This window comes from Ursus arctos, unplaced genomic scaffold (genome assembly GCF_023065955.2).
Source record: "Ursus arctos isolate Adak ecotype North America unplaced genomic scaffold, UrsArc2.0 scaffold_23, whole genome shotgun sequence".
NCBI lineage: Eukaryota > Metazoa > Chordata > Mammalia > Carnivora > Ursidae > Ursus > Ursus arctos.
In genome coordinates this window covers 26,398,788-26,422,692 of record NW_026622908.1, presented here as the reverse complement: position 1 = coordinate 26,422,692, position 23,905 = coordinate 26,398,788, and the positions used below count along the sequence as shown (strand labels likewise).

Genomic DNA, 23,905 nt, shown 5'->3' with positions numbered 1-23,905 from the left:
TGGTATTCTCATCATATGAATGCCAAGTAATTTCTTTGTTCAGTCTCCTATTGATAAATTTAGGTTAACTCTGGATCTTTATTATCACAAATATTACTGCATTATATAACCTTCTATACACAAGGCTTCATTCCTGTGTAAATTTGTCAAAGTATATATAAGCCATGTTCCACTAATATGCATTTCCAACATTAGTAAGCTAGTTTATCTATACATTCTTTAATTCTGTACCATGTACTTATCCCTTCAATGAAAATTTTATGAACACCAATTAAGTTTCAGGCATTATTCAGGCATGGGATGGGGTGGCAAGTAAGGAACCATTACTGATGAACTTATGGACCCATATTCTACTTGGCAAAAGATGGATAATAAGTAAAATAGGTAGAGAAAAGGAGATAGGGATTGATAAAAGGATGGATGGATGATAGATAGATAGATAGATAGATAGATAGATAGATAGATAGATAGATAGATATAGATGATAGATAGATAGATGATAGATAGATAGATAGATAGATAGATAGATAGATATAGATGATAGATAGATAGATGATAGATAGATAGATAGATAGATAGATAGATAATAGATAGATAGAAAAGGCAAACTACATAGTATATTTAGCTATATTTAGTATATAAATAGGTTAAAAAAATAGACAGTAACTGGGGAAAGGGAGCCACTTTAAATACAATTGGTTTCTCTAAAGAGGTGCTTTTAACTAATGCTTTAGTGATCACATTTAAAAGAGAATTGCAAAACTGATCAATGAAATCAGTATCTCATTATTATTATTTGCTCCTTTAAAATAGTGATAATTTGTATAAGTTTTTTAGCCTTTGTCTTTATTTTTCTATTCAGTGGTTCTCCATCTTCTTCACCTATTTTGTTGTTGTTGTTGAATTGCAGGTATTTTCCCTACTGGTTTATGAGGTCTAAGGCTTTACTTTTTTAAATGCTTAAATTGAGTTTTCAAGACTTTAATTTGCTCCAAATTTATGCATTAATATGTCAGAAATAAAACTGAAGATTGTTAATTTTACATAGTAGTATTCTTGAATTTTTCAACCATATGGTTTATATACAGACAGGCTTTGTTATATTTTCTTTAGAATGATTTGTCTTGCTTAAAAAAAATATGAGTAATGTAATCTTTATCAAAACCCAAAGCATAACACTGAGCTATAATTTACAAAGAAACCCTCAGAAAAAACTCCATATTATAGTTCAAATATACAAGGTCATTCCTGTATTTTTCAAGTGCAAGGAACATCAATTTATATTTCTTTTTACAATTGAACACCAACCTTGCCATTACTCAGGCAAAGGCAAGTGGAGATATGAAAAGTGATGTATCAACTTTGATGACTGTCTTTGCTTCTGTCATTTGAACTCTGAAAGAAGATAAAACAACAAAATTAATAAAAATTTAAAAGTTTTTTATAGTTCATATATTTTAAGTTAGGAAAGAAATGAGACACACCAGGCATCACTTGGTTTTAGGGTTTTCAACAGTTGAGTTTCCTTTCCACAGTCTTTGATGCTGTGACACCAGCAGGCAACTTGCAAAAGAGACACTGCAAGTTCAACTTTTTCTTAGATTGTTTTGTGCAGCCTCCACTACCAAAATATTGTATACCTAATAGGAATATATGGGCTTGTGAGTTCATCCCTACTGGTAAAACCTTGACCTTCAAATCTTCTCCCATCATAGATAATTCACCATATGGATTTAGTTTGGGACTTTTGCAATTTAATTTTTCCCCTCCCTTTGCTCTTCTGTATTTATGAAAGACATCTCACTTGCCCTTAGTGAAGGGGAACCAGAATAAACAGACCTGGGATTTCACCCCACCTATACTGTGCATATGCATGTCATGATATTACACAAGTTGGTTAACTTTTCGGATCTACACTCTCCTTTTTTTGTAAAATATAGGTAAAGTTCCTATATGGTGGCACTGGGAGAATTAAATAAAAGAGGGTTGCATTGTACTTGTGGGGGTGCCTGTACACAGTAAACACTCAATACAAGTTCTTAGGACTACTCTTATTGTGTTTATTATATTTTATATTCATGTATACATTATATTGGAATTAAGTAATCACAGAATTTAGCTTTCCAATTCTCTGTATATATCCCCCATCCCAATTCACCTATCCACTGCCACACACATTCTTTAATCACAGTGTCTTTAAAGCATAGCATTTTCAACAAACTAGGTAGGTAATCGTAATCTGACACTGTCATTTTCCTATGTTCTCCTTGTTTCCTAGAGTAATGGAATGCAAATGATACTAACACTTGAACTCTATACTGACTCGGTGAACTTCTCATGTTTCTGCCCATGGAAACAAAAAAGAAATCAGAATTCCATATGCATAGTTTCTTTTACCTATTTGTTGTGTATGTTGGAAAACAGTATATAGAATAGAAATAACCATACGCCTGGGCAGAATGAGCAGGGAATTGAAGTGGAGAATTACTTAGAAAAATAAGAATGTACTAGAACAATAGAGAATATAGGCAATTTTAATGAAATAGTTTCTCAAATAAAATTTCCAGGTATTCGTTTTAAAACACTATAAGGAAGCGTGAAATACATCCAGGCAATCTTTAGATTTTTACTCTCTTAGAACCACATATGCCAAATCTCCAAGTGTCAGTTTCCTCTTTACTCAAAGTATTAAAAATCACCTTTAAATTTTATAATTGTCCGAAAACATGGAGTTACCCTTCACCATTGCTCTTTACAGAAAGCTCATTAAAAGGGAGAAGAAATTAATATAATTAAGATTAATAAGTTCTATTTAACTGTCCAGTCACCTAAAATACTTCCAATATTAAAAGTAGTATTAAATGATGAATAAAAAGTCATTGCCAAAACCCATATCATACTACTGGTGATCTTGTTTATGTTAGACTCTATGATTTATAAAAAAAAAAAGAGCTTCAGTATCGTTAGTATATTAAATCAACCAACAAATATGTTGCTTATTTTATGCAAGATACCTCTCTTGGTCTTTGGGGTAAGACAGGAAGCATATAATATGGTCAAAGTACCTGATCTATTGAATTTATATTCTAGAATATTCCAAATTTTATATCACATTACTTCACATTAGAGCTCCATTAAGTTTTTCCCCTATTTAAAAGATGGAAAAAAAAAAAAAAACAGGCCCACATTCATTGAGCACTATTCCACCTAATAGATATAGAGCTGGGGGGGGGGTTGACTCTAAATCCCATGCTATTCTCATTATATTGTGAAAGATAAGGCATTCTGTAGCTTGGGACAACCACTCAACTGTCCAAAGTAAATATAGCATACCTTCTTTTCTGGGTACAAAGAGACTGCTGATGGCAAAGTGGTGTCTATCAATCCTGAAGCAATCTAAAGAATCCAGCTCCTACAGAGTTAGATAACATGTTTCTGGGCGGACTCCAATGTTCAGAAACACTACCTGTCACATTGGGCTGTGAAGCCTGCCTTAATAAAGAGGAAGAAGAGGTGCACAAACACCCTCTGGTCCTTTGTAACTGGTTACTCATCTTGAAACAGGAATAGGAAAAGGGTGAACGCAAACATTCATCTCTGGCTTTCTGGAAGCCCCTCAGTAACTGGATGAATCACAGCTGTGCTCTACTGCAAACCTGTAACATCAAGAACCTCTCTCTCTTTGTGAGCTAGTGGCCAGAAATAGTGCCAATGTGTTTTCTATTAGACTCCCCCAAATTTTACTTTTAATGAAGGTAACACTGAATATATGAGATTCATGTATATTCACACAGACCTCTAGAGAAAGTTTAGGTAGTATTAACAATTTCCCTGGAGTCATTTTCATTTTAAAAATCACTTCCCAAATGGCTTTATCATGAGATTGTTATCAAGAGAAGTTTTCTGAATGAGATTAGTGTGGGGGTACAAGCTGAGTGAGTGGTAGTTCTTATATACAGTTTAGTTATGATTTTTATAATTTAGGTTGCCGTTTTTTTATTATTTCAGATTAAAATTTACTTAAAACTACTGTCTTCCAGAAGTCAGTAGCATATATTCAAGCAGATTTTTAGTTCCATGAAATGTTCTATAAAAGTCAGAAGAGGGGAAGAGGAATTTCTATAGTCAATTAACTGTAACAATTATAGTATTTGGTAAATACTATAACAATTATGGTATTTGATAAATACTCCAAATATCATCTCACTTCATGGAAAGTCACAAGGCCTAAAATCATCTTAAATTCTCTGAACATCCCTGTAAAAATGGGATCTGACTAACTTTATTTAGTTAAATGATTACAAAACATATTTGACTATTAAATCCTTTTTTCACATCAAATTCATTTACTGTTTTAGAACATATTCTTTGAAAGCCCTGACTAAATTATTATGATAGGAAGAAGTCGAGCTAAGTTTCCAAATAGCCACAGGTTCATATGGAAAATACAGTCAATGCTCTGCCTGGGTGGCTCAGTCAGTTAAGCATCTGACTCTTGATTTTGGCTCAGGTCATGATCTCGGAGTCATGAGATCAAGCCCTGCATCAGGCTTGTTTGGTGAGGAGCCTGAGTAGTCTGCTTGTCCCTTTCTCTCTCCTCCTCCTGTCTCTCTCTTTCTCTCTCTCCCTCTCCCTCCCAAATAAGCAAATAAAATCTTTAAAAAAAAAAAAAGAAAATATAGTCAATAGTTAAGTTACATGAGCTCTGTTTAAAAAGAATGTTCAAAACCATCAAATGCAGAAATGTAAAATGGATGTGATAGGATTTAAGTGTAGAAAATATAAAACTAGATTTCCATCTTTTAATGAGTCGTGCAACAGTGCAATGCCCAGCCTTAGGAAACCATGACTTGTGGGACATATGTGAAGAATAATGTTTAATTCTGGCTGAATGTAAGAAAGATGGCATCAAACTAAAGTGCTTTTCAGGAAAGAGTAAACAGGATGGTGAATGACAACATAAGTTTCGTTATATGATGAACAGACAAAAGATCCAGGGATCAAAGATATTAACCTGAGAAGATCAGAACCACCATTTTGTTGTTTTCAAAGCTATCATAATAGCTTCATAGCTGACATCTCAGCTTTCATTCTTCCCTTAGCCCAACTTCTACACAGGAGCCGGAGTGATTATTATTTAATGTAAATTACGTTGCCTCATCTCCCTCATTACATTGCCTACTGAAAATCTTCCAGTAAAATCCACAATCTTTACCATGGTCTGTGAAATCATACCAGTCTGTCCCATGGTTGCCTCTGAACTCTTCCTACTCAACTCCATCTTGGCCTGGCTTTCTCATTAAGTTTCAAAGATTCCAAGCATACTCCCAGATCCAGGGTCTTTATTCTTGTGATTCTGTTTGCCTGGACTGCTTTTCCAATAGCAATGTATGTGTCTCTCTAAGTCTTGCTTCAGATGCCTGCTCCTAAGTGAGGACTCCCCTGACCACTCTCCTTCACTCTCTACTCCGTTTCCCTGCTTTGCTTTTCTGGTAGATACTTAGCATTAGCCAATATGATGTTTTACATTTATTTCCTTTTTCCCTTCACATTAATGGAAGTAATGTTAAGTTTCCTAAGGCAGCGATTTTGTTTTTATTCATATTATATCTACTTGCCAAGGACAATGCCTAACATATGTTGAACATAGCAGATATTCGACAAAAATAAATATAAAAACCTAATACATATTTCTTAATATGTGTCAGGCACTGTTCCGAATGCTTGACATAGAGCACTTTACAAAACGACCCTATATGGTAGATGCGATTACTGTCACATTTTACAGATAAAGTTAATGAGGTGCAGAGATAATGGGGAACTTTCCCGAGGTCTTAGAGCTAGTAAAAGTCACAGTAGAGATTTGAATTCAATTTTTCTAGATCCAGAACTCATGTTCTTAACTACTTCACACAGTGCCATTCTAGGTATGTAGTGAGTGAATAACTATATAAATAAGGAATTTCAAAAACGTAGCAAGTTCCCTCTATCTTAGGTAGGTAAACACTCAGAAAAAGTGAGTTCTTTCTTGCTGCAGGTATATTATCAGAGGCAAGATAGCATCAGAAAAGGAGAGAGAAAAAGAGATTCCTAATGTGGCTGGACATCTCAACTAGGAATATCCAACAATTAATAACTATAATTCTAAGATTTTCTTCTTCCCTATCCTGGTCACATAATATATTTTTCATACTATAGCAAAGCGAACAATTGGAATTCATTCCATTTTTATTAAATCCTAATTCTTTATTTTCTGTTGTTTTGGTTATTTCATTGGGAATGATGTTTGAGAAGCCCTTTAATAAGAAAGTTCACCTTCTGTCTTACATCTCAATAACAGAGGACTTATGTGTAGGGTTTATAGACTGAAAGAGAAATGTTAAGCCTAATTTCTAATTCAGAAATCTATTTTTTTGATATGCCTTTAAATGTCATCTACAAAACCTCACCTCCTTCTTGATATCATATAAATACCTGTAAAATGAACCTTCTACTAACATAGACACAGGTCATGATGTGACTTCTGTGTTCATCATAATGGTTTCTACACCTAAAAGAATGTAACACAAGAAACATGAACAATTATGAGACACTGCAATGTATAAAACTTTTCAGCTTAGAAAGGCCTGGAATTTTTTATTTGTGTATTTTTTAAGTAGTATATAACATTTATGAGTGAAAAATCTGTGGTTGCCTCATTATTTTAAAAGTTATGAAAACATTGGATTTGTGGATCAACCAGATACTGGTTAACTAACTAATAATTTACAAAGAATATTAATAACTGAGTGAATGATTTCAACAATTTCCAGTGGCCAAGTAACTGTTATCCTATTCTTGCTGCTGCGGTTTTTGCTGCTAATTTTTTTTCTCTCATAATTTTGCAGGGTTATAGAATGTAGAAAAACTTTGGATCATTGAATTATATATCACTAATATTGAACCTTTTGAAAGTTTGAGTCTAAAAGGGATTTAATTCTTTCAAAATTGAAGAGAGAGGAAAAGTACTTTTGCTAGTAACTCCAAAGGGTTGTCATAATTCCCATTTAGGAAAGGGGCCATAATAGTGAAGAGTGAGCCCAGAGTAAAAGTTTTAGACAATGCTTTCAGATTACATTCTCCTGAGTTATAGCTAGTCATCTGCAGCAGAGAACATACTTAGATGAAAAACAAAACAAAACAGAACAAAACTAAAGGAGGGGTGGGGGAGGAAGGAATGGGGGAGGGAGAAGGGAAAAGAGATAGAAAATGAAATAAAGTAAAAATTTGACATAGATACTCCCCATTGTGTTGATGCTTTATCATACCTCACTATGATGACTGGCTGGGTGGCTGGCTTGCTTAAATGTGTGTGTGTGTGTGTGTGTGTGTGTGTGTGTGTGTGTGTGTTTTATATAATATATGAATATATATATAATATTTATATATTATAAATATATATATATAATATTTATCTTGTGACTTCAGTATTGTGCTTAATGCTTTGTTCATTATTATGCATATAATGGCTGGATTCTTACAAATAACCACAAAACATTGGGGATTGAGACCGAGACCAAGGAAAGGAAGGACATTAAAAAGAAAAATCAGTGCTCGCTTTGGTAGCACACATACTGGCAAAAAAAAAGAAAAGAAAAGAAAAGAAAAATCAGATACTCTAAAAGTGTTGATGAGGGAAGATGTAAAATGTCTTGTTGTGGGTTGACTTGTGTTTCCCCCAAAACATGTAAGTCCTAACCCCAGTAGTTGTGAATGTGACCTATATTGGAAATAGGATTTCTGCAAATATAATCAAATTAAGATGAAGTCATACCAGATTAGGGCAGGCCCTAAGTCCAGTGATTGGTGTCTTTATAAAGAGAGGGACATTGAAAGACACAAAAGGACACACAATAGAGGAAAGAAGGCCTTGTGAAGATGGAGGCAGAAATTACAGTTATGCTGCCACAAGCCAAGGAACACCCTAGAATCACCCAAAGCTAGAAGAAGCAAAGAAAGATTCTCCCATAGAGCTTCAGAGAGACCAGGGCCTGCCCACATCATTTTGTTGTTGTTGTTTAAATTTGAAATTCAGACAACTAGTGCATATATTTGAGTCATACTTAACAATTATTCATTGTTTATCTGAAATTTAATTTTAACTTTTCCAGCTTTTGGAGATGTAATTGACACATGGTCTAAGTTTAAGACATACAGTGTGATGATTTGATCCACAAATATATGGCAAAAGGATTGTCCAAATAAGGTTAATTAACACATCCTTCACCTCACATAATTATAATCTTTTTGTGTGGTGAGAACATGAAGATAGACTCTCTTAGCAACTTGCAAGTGTATAATACAGTATGTGAACTATAGTCACCATGGTCTACATTAGATCCTCGGAACTTGTTCATCTTATAACTGGAAGTTTGTACTCTTGGACCAGTATCTCCCCATTTTCCCCAGCTCCCAGCCCCTGTGAACTTCCATGCTACTCTTCTATGAGTTTTGATTTTTTTTTTAGACTCCCCATAGAAATCAGATCATAGAGAATTTGTCATTCTCTGCCGACTTATTTCATTTAGCCTAATGCTGTCAATGCCCATCCATGTTGTTGCAAAGGCAGTTTTTTTTTCTTTCTCAATACTATTCCGTGTGTGTGTGTGTGTGTGTGTGTGTGTGTGTGTGTGTGTATCTCACATTTCCTTTATCCAATTCATCCATTAATGGGCACCTAGGTTGTTTCAATGTCTTGCCTATTGTGAATCGTACTACAAAATATATAATGAACATGGGGATACAGATATCTTTTTGAGATCCTGATTTAATTTCCTGCATATATGTACTCAGAAGTGTGATTGATAAATTGTATGATAATACTGTTTTTATTTTTTTAGGAAGCTCCATATTGTTTTCCATAGTGGCTGTACCATAACTATACATGCCTACAACAGGGCACAAGGGTTCTCTCTCTTCCTCATCCTCCCCAGCACTTGTTGTCTCTTGCCTTCTTTTTTTTTTTTTTTTTTTTAAAGATTTTATTTATTTATTTAACAGAGAGACAGCCAGCGAGAGAGGGAACACAGCAGGGGGAGTGGGAGAGGAAGAAGCAGGCTCCCAGCGGAGGAGCCCGATGTGGGGCTCGATCCCGGCACGCCGGGATCACGCCCTGAGCCGAAGGCAGACGCTTTAACGACTGCGCTACCCAGGCGCCCCGTCTCTTGCCTTCTTAATAATAGCCATTCTATCAGGTGTGAGATGCTATCTTATTATTCTGATTTGATTTTGATTTGCATTTTCCCGATGACTGGTGATGTTAAGTATCTTTTCATGTATCTGTAGGCTATTTGTATGTCTTCTTTGGAAAAATGTCTACTCAGTTTTTCTTTGCCAATTTTTTAACTGGATTATTTGTTTTTTCCTCTTGAGTTGTAGGAGTACTTTATATATTTTAGATATTCACCCCTTATCTGATGAATGGTTTGCAAATATTTTCTCCCATTTAATAGATTTCATCTTCATTCTGTTGATTGTTTCTTTTGCTGTACAGAAACTTTTTAGTTTGATTAGTCCTACTTCTTTGCTTTTGCTTTTGTTGCTTTTGCTTTTGGTGTCATATCCAAAAAATTGTTGCCAAGACCAACATAAAAGAACTTTTTCCCTCTGTGTACTACCGGAATTTTATGGTTTCAGTTAATGCCCTTAAATCTTTAATGCATTTCAAGTTAATTTTTGTGATTGTTACAAGATAGGGGTCCAGTTTTACTCTTTTGCATGTGATATCCAATTTTCCCAACACTGTTTATTGAAAAGTCTATCTTTTTCCTATTGAGCATTCATGGCTCCCTTGTCAAGTAGTAGCTGACCATATAGGCACAGGTTTATTCTGGGCTCTCTATTCTGTTTCACTGGTCTATGTATCTGTTTTTATGCCAGTACCATGTTGTTTTAATTAGTATAGTTTTGAAGTACAGTTTGAAATTAGGAAGTGGGTTGCCTCCCTCTTTGTTCTTCTTTCTCAAGATTGCTTTGGCTATTTGGGGTCTTTTGTAGCTCCATACTAATTTCAAGATTTTTTATTTTTTATTTTTATTTTTTATAATAATTTTTTATTATATTATGTTAGTCAGATTTTTTAATTTTTTGTGAAAAAGGGTTACCTGGGTGGCTCAGTTCGTTAAGCATCCTTCCTACTCTTGGTTTTGGCTCAGGTTATGATCTCATGGGTTGTGAGCTCGAGCCTCACATCAGGCTCTATGCTCAGCAGGGAGTCTGCCTGAAGATTCTCTCCTTCTGCCCCCATCCCTGCTCATGCTCTCTCCCTCTCTCTCTCTAAAACACATAAATAAATAAATCTTAAAAATAAAATAATATAAAATTTTTGCAGAAAATGCCATTAAAATGTTGATAGGGATTTCACTGACTCTATGGATGGCTTTGCATCTAATACATGTCTAATATACCTGCATATATCGAGTATAGACATTTTAACAATATTAATTCTACTGATCAACAAATACATGATATCTTTCTATTTCTTTGTGTTTTCTCCAATTGTTTTCATCAGTGTCTTATAGCTTCCAGTGTACAAATCTTTCAACTCCTTGGTTAAATTTAGTCTTAAGTATTTTTTTTTATTTTTGATGCTATTATAAATAGGATTATTTTCTTTATTTTTTTAGATACTTTGCTGTTAGTGTATAGAAATGTAACTGATTTTTGTATGTTGATTCCATATCCTAAAACTTTACTGAATTCATTTATTAATTCTAACAGCTTTTGGATGGAATATTTAGGATTTTTTTTGTATAAATTATGTCATCTGTGAAGAGACAATTTACTTCTTTCTTTCCATTGTGGATAACTTTTTTTTTTTATTTTGCCTAATTGCTCTAAGACTTCTAGTGCAATGTTGAATAGAAATGGTAAGACTGGGCACCCTTGTCTTATTCCTGATTTTAGAGGAAAATATCTAGCTTTTCACTGTTGAGTATGATGCTAGCTGTGGGTTTCTCATAAATGGTCTTTACTATGTTGAGACATGTTTCTTCTGTACCCAATTATTGAGAACTTTTATCATGTAAGGGTATCAAATTTTGCCCAATAGTTTTTCTTCATCTATGGAGAGGATAATATGATTTTTATCTTTCATTTTATTAACATGCTATAACATATGTATTGATTTATGTATGTTCAACCATCCCTGCATCCCAGGGATAAATCTGATTTGATCATGGTGTATGATCCTATGATGTGCTGTTGAATTTAGCTTGCTAGATCTCTAGGGGTGCAGATGGAAGGTTCTTTTGCCTGGTTCCTGTGCCAGCTGTCCAGTTTGCAGGACTACAGCTGAAAGAGGCCTGATGCCTAAAACAAGGCCATTTCAGGACCTCTGGGGGTACAGACAGGAATGTCTCCTGCAGGGTCCGTAGGCCAAGGAGAATTTCGTTGTCTGTGGCTGGGATGGGCTAGAGCACATTAAAGGGCTCCCTCAGAATCTACAGTCTGACTGAATTTGGTGGGCTTACTTCCAGGGGCCTCCCAGACTATGGCCAAGAGTATCTGTGACTGGTTCTTGGGCTACTTCAGGGTCCACAGCCAGGACCAAGGTCTGTATCTGCTGCATGGGTGGGCGTGACTCCCCTCAGGTCTTTTGCCATATGGTGCTGGTGACAAACCCAAAGCCACGTGGGTCTATACTTGAGTTATCAGGAGTCCAGAACTATTTGTGTTTCTGTGGCCAGGGCTATGGTCAGTGACTCAGCTTCCTCGTTGCAAGGCTGACCAGCTCTCCTCAGTCTTGGACTTCATCAGAGTTTCATAGTCTCCTACCTGGATCCCAAGCTGTCACGAAGGCACTTTAGTGCACAGATACCAAATCTGCTGGCAGAGGGAGGGGGCAGTCATGTTCAAGGGACATTGTATTTGTCCATTTTGCTGATATCATTCCCCACATCTTGATTTTGAACTTCTGGCCTCCAAGCCTGTGAGAGAATAAATTTCTGTTGTTTTAATCCCCCCAAATTCGTCGTGTAGGTATTCCCTGCTTTTCGAAAGTTCATATTATGCCATGTCGCTTTTATGAAAGACTTAAGTTAGTACCTGTTTTTGCTAACCAAAAAAATCTGAAGAGGATATTTGGTTTTACGAAAAAAGGCAGAAAGTGAAGACAGTGTTCAGCAGTTGCTTTGGAGCAGGCCATGATAGAGGCAGCAGGCACCCCAAGCAGCGACAGTGACCCCACCGAGCTCCTTCCCGGGGAACTAAACAGTACCTCAGCATCAAGCCACTGCACCTTTGAGCTGTGTCTGTGAGCGTTTGTGCTTTCTCTCAATTTATTTGGTGCATCTCTTAGTAAGATGTGTCCTAGGGTATCAGAAAAGCCTTGGAAAGGTTATTTTTTTTATGTGAGAATCTTAAAAAAATCTATATAAATTAATGGCAATCACTTCTTCACTTTATGCCATTTCTATTTTCACAAGGGTTCCCTGGAAGCTCTACTTTCAGATGGTGGAGGAAATCTGTACTATATTACAGCAGTCCAAGGAAATGAATACACCGTTAGAATGTACAGAATTCGATTTTTAAAGCCCATGTATGTCAAGAAAGCTTCATCAGAATAAGGCTTCTCCAGCGTTGACACTAGTCATCTGATCTGGAACTATACCACATAAGCACCTGCAATTCGTATATATTCATAATGCAGCTGCCTCGTTTTCATTAAATTAAAACCAAAATGGTGCAGCTTGTTGAATTTGGTGAATAACACTCTCCTAAGAAAGAAAGTCACGACACCAAGCGGCCATGCAGCCTCTACTTGAGTACTCAAATGACAGTAAACTCACGACCTTTAAAGGCAGTCTCTCCTACCCCTGGATAGTTTCCTTGCTTAGACACTCTATGTTAAGCTGAGATTGCCTTTCCTGTCATTACCACGTGCGGGTCTCACGCTATGCCTTGAGGCGCATGAAACCCTTAGGGTTACACTTTCCCAGAACAACCAGGCCACCCTGATTCCCGGCCACTGTCCTCCAAGTCTTTTTTCTTTCTGCAGACTCCACACCCCTCTCTCCTTTGAGCATGGCTCACGTGCCGTGGTTTCAGTTCACCGCATTGCTTCAGTGGCTCCCCTCGTCTTGTTTACATTATCCATGTGCCCTGGCATTTCAGCTCCACGTCATTTTGCTGCTAGTCAACACAGCCCTGGCTTCTGTTCTCCCGTGACATCGCTGCATGGCTAGCTTGCCCAAGTAAAACAAGGTTTAATTAAATCTTAATGTTGCACCCGGCTCTTGCAGAACTGTTGTTTTCCGGTCCTTGTGCTATTAGCAGAATACATAATGACAGCAGAACGTATGAGTGCAGAATCGGTCCCACTTATGGAAAGTCGCATTTTGTCGCTCACTCGCAATTTCCTTTCATTAAGTTTACTTTTTGGCTTATCACAGAGGTCTAAGTTTTCCTCCCAGACAAATGGACTTATATTTATGGCAGTGTTTGTTGTTTTTAAGTGATGAAATTGGCATCAAAAAAAACTTTTAAAATACATTAAGAAATCTAAATGGAAAGGAACAGGATTTAGTTTGGAAAGTTTTGAGGATTTCCCTGTTCTCACCTCTTTTACATTCATGGATTGTCTAAATTGAAACTACTAGTCTTCTGAACTCTACAGACGCTAAGTAGCCCATAAATTATTCTGGTTTTAAACTGCTATCATTTCTCTCCTGTTTTTAATTTATGACAGAAATCATCATCATGGTTATTACTCTCTGGAAAAAAAAAATAAACTAAAAAGTGATACCACCCAGCAATCCCTGACATGACTAATTTTTCCAATTTGGTCATAAACCCTTAGGAAATGTCCTGTATCTCAATTGTTAAATGTTGGTCCAATAAGAGTTATTTCAACAGTTAACTATTATTGCCTGCCTTAGAGAAGTATAAGAGAAAATATGATTACATGGTTTGATGTATGCATGAAACTTACCAACAACTTTTGTTGTGTCCAACAGCTAACCAACATGAGGACTTTTTCTACTATATCATTGAACTGATAATGATGTGACTATATTATTTCTGGTAATTCACCTTTCACTTTCTTAACCTTTTTACTTCAGGTCATGACAATGATTTGCTGTGTTTATTTTGTGATAAGAAAACCAAAGAGTTTAGAGGACTTTCTGGACACCAGACCCCTGATTCCCCTGCTAAATAAGAATAGTTTAAAGCAGGTACATAGTATGAACCCTTCCTTCGGATAAAAATACCTTGGCACAGGATGTGAGAGGTCTCTTTTCAAAGCTACCAGCCCATAGGAAAGTAAAATATCATTTAGGTGTAAATGCCTTCATTTTAGTTCCTCCTATGCAAACTAAATTCTTTAAAAATATACAAAAATATTTCAATCTGAGTCATCTACGAATCTATGTGCTTATATTATGTGTCTGTTAACGTGTGTAAAGATCATGATTATTTACATATAATGACTGGTGCCGTTACTTAAAAAAAAAAAAAAGAATCTCAAGTGCCGATTAAAAACTGGAAGTATAAAATGAAAATAAAATCTGATTTTCTAAAGGATGTAAAGTTTTCATAGATCAAACATAAAAGCAATTGATTTAATTATTTGTTTATTCCTTAATTTTTGCAGTAGTCCCAGAGCCAATATAGAGTGGAGTGAAGTCAATTTTCTGAGTTGAACTTGGGGTATTTTTTGTTAGTGTTTAATAGACTAAATATCTAGGAGATGTATAGGAAAAAGAGGGGTTACATAAGACTCATCTCTAATACCTAGCCCAGTGCACGGCTCATTTCTAGAAAATATTTATCGAGGGAATTGCTGACTGACAGATGCATTGACTGACTAAATCAATGACTATGAAAACATATTCATACATTGAACTAAAAGTCAATAATAATTGTGACTCTCCATAGCTTTTGATTAATATTATCTTCTTAATGATTGCAAAGATGGAAGCCCTCTTCTTGGTCATTCATTTTCTACAAGAAACAGCAAGATCCAACAAATTTGAAATAAATCTGAAACGCTGAGACTTCCCATTTGGATCTTCCTACTTATGCATGGAAAACTGGATTCATTATATGAACAAGGCATTTATATAGTACATCATTAGTTTTTGATGTAGTGTTCAACTATTCATCAGCCATTTCTTATAACATTGTAACATTTCTTCCTCTGCCATTGCTAGAGGCACCCCCTAGCTGTAAGACTGAACCTCAGCCTTCCAACGCAGTCCTTCTCCAGCAGCCACATTCAGCATTGAAGAGATTCTAAGAGTTGCCCCAAACCTAGGAGTCTTACTGTGTTACATTTTTCAATTCCAATCCACAAGCAAATTTTGATGGGATTTCTTACAAAACATATCTCAAAGTCCTTCCACATTTTTCATATCCATTTCTATCATTGGGTATGAGCCTTCATCACTCTTGCCTGGATTTCTGCAATATTCCTCAACTTTTCTCTCTGCACTCAACCCTTACAATCCATTTTCTACATGTTGGTTTATATCATCTTTAAAAAATGCAAAGCAGATCAGTGGCACTCTCTTATTATCTTAGAGAATTCCGATTACACTGAGAATTAAATCCAAAAATGTTATTAGGAGCTACAAACCCTGAATTCTTTGTTTCTTGCCTACCTCTCTAATACCAATATCTCACAGTACCCTTCTTATCACACTCAAGATGCCACAGTTCCTGTTTGCTCCTTATACATGGAAAGTGTTGCAAATTAATCTAAGCTGAGTTGGTCCTGCACAACGCATAGGTGCTAAACTTTTTTTAGGTAGATAGACAAAGAAGGCAAAGACTTGTTTTGGTAGATAGGCAAAGATAGGCAAAGCAGCCTGAGATAGGTGAAGGTTAGCTATACACTCAGTACTAGGTAATAGTAAAACAAAGCAACTGATCAAATTTTGCCAAACACACAGATATTTATTAGACATGCATGCTTGTATTAGTGAGCACAATATAGTTTCAACAGCAACCTGTTCTGAAAGTGCAACAAAGCTACATCTTTTTTGTTCTTTCAGGTGTTCTGCATGTCATTAGCAGAGAGCTTTCCAGAGGCAGAATTAGTATACCTTTAAAGTAGGATCAGCCAATGAAATGTTATTCTAACTCATACGTGGACAGAAACACTTTATGGATCAAGCCTAGGGTATCTTCCCTAACACAAGGTTATAAGCTTCATTCCCCACTAGAGTCTTAAACTGTGTTAAAATAAATGTGAGGAATATCTCAAAAATACATAGGGCAATTCCACATATCATGAATACCTTTAATTTTTACCAGTAAAGGCCCATTATCCATAATGCCAACTATCAAGATATTTATTTGCCAACAAATACCAGTTTAGTAGTTTCTAATATCAGATCACCTGGTGTTGATCAAGAGATGGACCAAAGTCTTGGTAGCTATCTCTGGAATGTGACTTTTCTTACATAATTCTAGCAGATGACTTCTGGATTATGGGTTCTTGATTGACACAAGTGATCCCCTCTTCCCGGAGTCAAAGTCTAGACAAATGGAACTTCCATACAATCACCCTATCTACCCTGACATGGTCTCAGTAAGTTGAAGACATTTTAGCGTTATCTCGGGAATTTTGCCCTTGTTGCTGGCTCTATCTAGAAAATTATGTAAACACCCTTCCTAAAGCTCTTCATGTGGTAAGCTCCTGAATTCTCATTTTTCAGGCCAAAGTTCAAATTTCACCCTTTGGAAGAGGGCTTCCCTTACCAAGCTACCCAAAAAATAATAATAGTAAGCACAGAGTAATAATAGTAACCAAAACTATAATAATAGCTAAGAATTTTGAGGACTTCTGTGTGCCATGTACTAGGCTACTTACTGTACATTTATTATCTCATTTAATCCTCACAACACCCTATGAAGTGAAATATTTATCTTCATTATACAGATGAGGAAACTGAGGCAGAGGATCTTGCCAACATAACATCATGGGAAATGGGAGAGCTGGGATTGGAATCTAGTGAGTACCTGTCCAGAGTTTGCCCTCTTTACAATTAGAGCAACACTGACTAACCCCATGCTAATTACTATCACAACATCCTGTTTATTTCTCAATAGTTTTCACCATAATCTCTAAATATTTTTTATTTACTTAATTGTTCTTTCTCATCTCTCACTCAAATGTAAATTTCTTGAGGGCAGACACCATGCTTTCTTGTTTATCACTCCATCACAGGATCTAATACTTTTCCTGTTACCTTCTTGGTGCTCTATAAATGTATCTTTGCAAAAATGGATTAGGGTAGTAGAACACAAGTACGGCATTGCTAATTCTATCTTTTTCATTGACCCATATCGCTCCACTGTCAAAAAGAAAGCCACAAGGCCTGGAATTACCGATTCTCTGACACTCTCCACCACCTGTGTCTCGCATCTAGCATCACAAGAAATCTATTCGGGGTTTACTAGGGCATACTTTAACATCTGACAATATTATGGAGAAAGAACAGCTCACATTTCATCTATTCTCCACAATGTTGCCGAAGTGATATTTCTTAAATCAGAATTCTAGGTAATTCACTAAGACAAGAAAAAGAAATGAAAGGTATACTGATTGGGAAGAAAAAAAATAAAACTTTCTTTGCAGATGACTTGACCATCTATTAGAAAGTCTGAAAGGATCAACCAAAAGACTCCTGAAACTAGTAAGTGATTATAGCAAGATTGCAAGATTGAAGGCTAATACACAAAAGTCAATATTTTTGTCCACATGCCAGCAATGAACAAGTGGAATGTGTACTTAATGACATGTTACTATTTATATTAGTATCACAAAAAATGAAATACTTAAGTATAAATCTGACAAAATATGTGCAAGATCTATATGAAGAAAACTACAAAACTCTGGTGAAAGTTATCAAAGAAGAACTGAATAAAGGGACAGACATTCCATATTAATGAAAGAAAGACTCAATATTGTCAAGACATCAGCTCTTCCCAATTGGATCTATAGATTCAATTTAATTCCCATAAAACTCCCAGCAAGTTTGAATGACAACTGATTCTAAAGCTTATGTGAAAAGGCAAAACAGCTGGAATAATGAACACAATATTGAAGGAGAAAAACAAAGTTGGAGAATGGACACTGCTCAACTTCAAGACTTACTATAAAGCTATAGTAATCAAAACCAGGCCATATTGCTGAAAGAATAAACAAATAGGTCATTATAACAGAACAGAGAACTCAGACAGAGACCCTCAAAAATAGAGTCAAGTGATCTTTGACCAAAAAAAGGCAATATGATGGAGAAAAGATAGTCTTTTCAATAAATGGTGCTGGAACAGCTAGACATCCACATGCCAGAAAAAGAGAGAGAGAGAATCTAGACACAAACCTCTCACCCTTCACAAAAATTAGCTCCAAATGTATCATAGTCCTAAATATAAAATGCAGAACTAAAACTCCCAGAAGATAACATATAAGAAATCCTGGGTGACAGTGGATATGGCAATGACTTTTTAGACAAAGCACCGAAGGTGTGATCCATGAATGAAATAATCAATAAAGTGACATTCATTAAAATTAAAAATTTCAGCTCCATGAGAACCACTGTTGAGACAATTAGACGACAGGCCACAAACTGCAAAAAACACATCTGATAACATGTTAATAGACATAGGATACGTAATATACAAAGAACTCTCGAAATTCAACAGTAAGAAAACAACCCCATTAAACATAAGCCAAGGATCTGAACAGACGCCTCATCGAAGAAGATATACAGATGGCACATAAACATATGAAAGATGTTCCACATCATACGCCATCAGGGAAATGCAAATTAAAATAACAAGGACCTACCACTACATACCAACTAGAATGGCCAAAATTGAAAACACGGGCAACACCAGATGCTGGTGAGGACGTGGAACAGCATAAACTCTCACCTATTGCTAGTAGGAATGTAAAATGGTACAGCAGCTTTGGGAGACCGTTTGGTGGTTTCTTACAAAACTAAACATCTTCTTATCATGTGATCCAGCAGTTGCAGTAGTTGGTATTTACCCAAAGGAGCTGAAAACTTGTGTTCACACAAAAACCTACACACAGATGTTTATAGCAGTCTTATTCATAAGTGCCCAAACTTGAAAGCAACACGATGCCCTTCAGTAAGAGAATGGATAAATATATTGTGGTAAATCCAGGAAACGAAATATCATTCAGCACTAAAAAAAGATACGCTATCAAGCCATAAAAAGACATGGAAGAAACTGAAATGCATATTTTTAAGTGAAAGAAGCCAATCTAAAAAGGTTATATACTCTATGATTCCAACTACATAACATTTTGGAAAAGGCAAAACTATAGAGACCATAAAAAGACTAGTGGTTGCCAGGGGTAAGGGGGAGGAGGGAGAATAGGTCAAGTGCAGAAAATTTTTAGGGCAACAAAACTACTCTGTTTGAAGTTGTGGTCCATATATACGATGGAATATTACTCAGCTATCAGAAAGAACGAGTTCTCAACATTTGCTACAACATGGACGGCACTGGAGGAGATAATGCTAAGTGAAATAAGTCAAGCAGAGAAAGACAACTATCACATGATTTCTCTCATCTATGGAACATAAGAACTAGGATGATCAGTAGGGGAAGAAAGGGATAAAGAAAGGGGGGGTAATCAGAAGGAGGAATGAAACATGAGAGACTATGGACTATGAGAAACAAACTGAGGGCTTCAGAGGGGAGGGGGGTGGGGGAATGGGATAGACCGGTGATGGGTAGTAAAGAGGGCACGTATAGCATGGTGCACTGGGTGTTATACAGAACTAATGAATCATTGAGCCTTACATCGGAAACCGGGGATGTACTGTATGGTGACTAACATAATATAATAAAAAATCATTAAAAAAAAAAAAAAAAAAAAAACTACTCTGTTTGAATCTGCAATAGTAGATCTCTGTCATTATACATTTGTCAAAACTCATAGACAGTACAACACCAAGAGTGAATTCTTTTTTTTTTTTTTTTATGATATGTTAGTCACCATACAATACATCATTAGCTTTTGATGTAGTGTTCAGGTGAATTCTAATGTGAACTATGGACTTTGGGTGATAATGATGTGTCAGTGTAGGTTCATTAATTGTAACAGAGGTACCACTGTGGTGTGGGACGTCCATAGTGGAAGAGGTTTTGTATGTGTGGGGATAAGAGACATAGTTCTCTTTACTTCCTGCTCACTATTGTTGTGAACCTGAAACTTCTCTGTACATAAGGATCATTAAAGCAAACAAAACTACATCAGAACTTGTTCATCTGCATCATTTTAAGGATGGTACCCAAACTCCTTAACCTGGCATGTGAGATCTCTCTAAACTTGTCTAACTAGGCACGTTCATTTGTTACACCCACACTTGTATGTGTATATGTACACACACACACACACACACACCCCTTATGCCACCTCTTACACTAATCATTCAGAACTTCTTGTTTATTTAAGCAAAGGTGTTAGTCTTTTGTATAGGCTCTCCCCTCTCAATGGTGAGGTTTCTGCTCTTCTTTGATTGACTAATGCCTAGTTGCCTTTCTAGTCTCATTTATTCAGAAGCTGTTCTTGATTCTCCTCTTATTCTTATTCAGGTGCCTCTGACGGCACCCAATATGTACCTTCTTTCATTATAGAAAGTGAGATATTATTCTATAGTCATTTACATATGTGACTGTATCCTTCAATAGATGATGAGTCCCTTGAAGTAGAATCTCTGTTGTTTTAGCACAGTTCTGTGTCCATAGGAGGTGTTCTAGAAATATTTGTTGGATAAGATTAATGGGGAAAAAGGGAGAGAGTGGTGGGGCAGTAAGCTTCGATCCCAGAGTATTCCCAGGTCTGACAATCATCTATGGCAAACTGCCCTTCAGGGAAGGTGTGTGCAGTTGCTGGAAGCATTTTCCATCTTTAGTGAATAGGGCCAACTTCATTCCCTGGTGATGTCAATATGGCATCTTTCACCAGCCTGAAAATCCTCTGGCACTGAAAACACACAAAGTCTGGAAGCTGTTTTGTGAGACTGAGAAGGTGAGTCAATAGACCCTGTTCCAAGTTGGCAAGAAGGGATATAGTCCTAAACATCTAAAGCTCCACAATTCACATTAAGCCTCTCATTAATTTAAATGTTAATGTAAATTTAAAATATGTCGTATTGATTATTGATTTGGAATTATTTTTGTATGAATATTGCATAACTGAGCTTTCTAACAGCAGAATCCCAATGGACATCCCTTCATATCAACTTTCGATGAAGAGGAAAAGTGAGGCTTTCTATTTTTCTCTCCCTTTTTATTGTGTAAAATCATTTGTTTTAGTTACACGTTCTAGCTACGAGAAGCTATGAGAACTTCTGCTTTTGAGTAGAATTGATTTGGACAGTCCTGAGCAAAAAGATCAATTTCTGAATCTCTTCTTTCATAGTATTACACATATAATTTCAAAAATGTACAGAGATTGATGTCTTTCCCATGTCACTGATGAGAAACTAAAAGTTTCTATGACCATGCTGCTGATTTCATTCTATTTTGTTAGTTTACAGCCAGAATCTCCTTTCATTGGGATTTATATTTCCTTACAAGTGCAATTTTCAAAGAATGTCTCATTATGTTAGGTTCACATAAAAGAAATGATGGTGAGGATGAGGATGAGGATGATAACTGGAAATTTTATATATGCTTACTTACTCTGTGCTGGACCTTGATGAAAAGTCTTTTATGAAAATTCTCATGTAAAGGCGCCTGGGTGACTCAGTTGGTTGAGAGTCTGACTCCTGGTTTCGGCTCAGGTCATGATCTCAAGAGTTGTGAGATGGAGCCCTGCATCTGGCTCCGTGCTCAGCGGGGAGTCTGCTCAAGATTCTCTCTTCCTCTCCCTCTGCCGCTTCCCCTGCTTGTCCCCTCTCTCAAATAAATAAATAAATAATCTTTTAAAAAATTGTTCAAAAACAAAGTTCTTACATAATCTACAAAGCAGCATGAGAGGGGGCTACTCTCGTGATCTTTTTTTACAGATTAGGAAAGTGTCCCATGGAAAGATTAAGGCTTTTCTAAAGTTCTACAAGTAGAAAGTGATGTTGCTTGCCCTAGGACTCAGGCTGGTCTTTCTCACAGCCACTAAGCTCTTTGGGTCTTCAACCACACAATGTGACTGAAATGTACAAGCCTTGAACAGTGAATTTCTGTTCTTAAGAAAAGCATAGAAACATACAATGGAGGGTTTGATTATACTATTGAGAAGCTGGGTGGATGGGTGATCTCCAGAGACCTCCTTGCTAATTCATGAACACTTTGTATCTTACTTCTTTCAACTGAACACTGTGAATTTGAACTAACTGGTTAGGGAAGCCTCTTCCAGCCCCACATTCTATGCATCTGTATAATATGATTCACTTTGGTCTGATCAACAAACCTTCTGGCTGGTTCTTCTCTTCACAGCCACCCACCACAATGCTTTTTTCACCCAATGCTTCTGCCCCTGCAGGCAGCCCCACCTACCTCAGTTCTCTGTACAAAGATGGGTACGCAGTAAACATCCTGCTATCGACACATTTCTTTGAAACATGCTAAATATCAGGCAGAAAACTCAGGCGAGAAGATGGAAAAAGCAGCATTTTGTTCCCCTGAACATAGACATGAAATACAAATATTATAGTCCTGGAGAGAAATCAGACAAGGCCTTCTTATATCAAAATCATATTAACCAGTGCATTCAGAGGCTCGCATAAATATAGGCCTGAGAGAACCTATTGAGATGGAATATTTACTGGCCTAGGTGTAGCCAACAAGCTTTATAGTGTCAGGATATATGGGATAATAAGAAGGAGGATTGCTCCTGTCTCACACAGACCTGTTAACCTGCCGCCTATTACTTCCTTCTGGGCAATTGACTCATGCCTCAGTTTCTTCACCTATAAAATAAGGATCGTAATTCAAAATTTTCATAGGGTCATTAGGAGGCTTAATCTGTAAAATAATGTAGAAAGTTTATCCTGGTGTCAGAAATATGGTAGAGGTTTAAATGAGTCTCTGTGATTCTAATAACAACAACAACAAAAATCTCGTATTAGTTTTTAAATTATCCTTCTAAGTAGTAATTTCAGCTACTGCTCAATTCCTGGTTTTAGGAATTGTTTTGTTTTTGCAAGACAATGACATATGGAACACCAATTAGGTATATGACTATTTCACCCAGAAACATTTCTCCCCCTTGGGAGATACGTGAGGGTGTCAAGCAGGGAGGGAGTCATGCTATAATACCAAATTCTGTAAGCTAGCTTACAAGTTGCCCACAGTTTTCCCAGTTTCTTCAGAATTCCAGATTTTTCCTCTCAACATTAGGATAGCAGAAAGATAGATAAATGGTGAACCACTGGTCATCAGGTGCCAAAGTATCATGAATCCTGTGAGTCAAAAATCAGATTTTAATTAGCTCTATGAGATACACAATTGATTTTTTCAAATTGATAGGTGAACCTGAAATTGACTACAGTCACCTTAGTATCATTTAACTATAAGTAACTAATTGTCCAGCAGAGATTGAAACCAGTGATTAGGTACGTATGATAAATTTATAAAAAATCAGGCTTTTTCTAAGCATGGTAGTTTTGCTACTACAAATTCTTCCTAAACATTCTACCTGTATCAAACCACATCTTTAGAAGAAAAATTATCACAAAATTTGAAAGATGGAAGGGGACTCAGGAGCAACTTTGTACAAAGCCTTGAAGTTTTTACGTGGAGAGATTAAGACCCAGTGAGGTTTGGACACTTGCCCAAGCTGCCTGGTTAATTATGGCAGGGTTATTAATTGAATCCATTTCCAATTCTCAATCCAGTGCCTATATTTACTTATTTTCTTGCTGCTGAGAAATCTGTA

General features: G+C 36.4%; 1 protein-coding gene across 4 annotated transcripts in view; it reads left to right on the top strand.

Annotated features, from left to right (window-relative positions):
• Positions 1–23,905, top strand: part of LRRC4C (leucine rich repeat containing 4C) — a 1,128,307-nt gene that overhangs the window by 924,681 nt on the left and 179,721 nt on the right. The window lies entirely within an intron of this gene.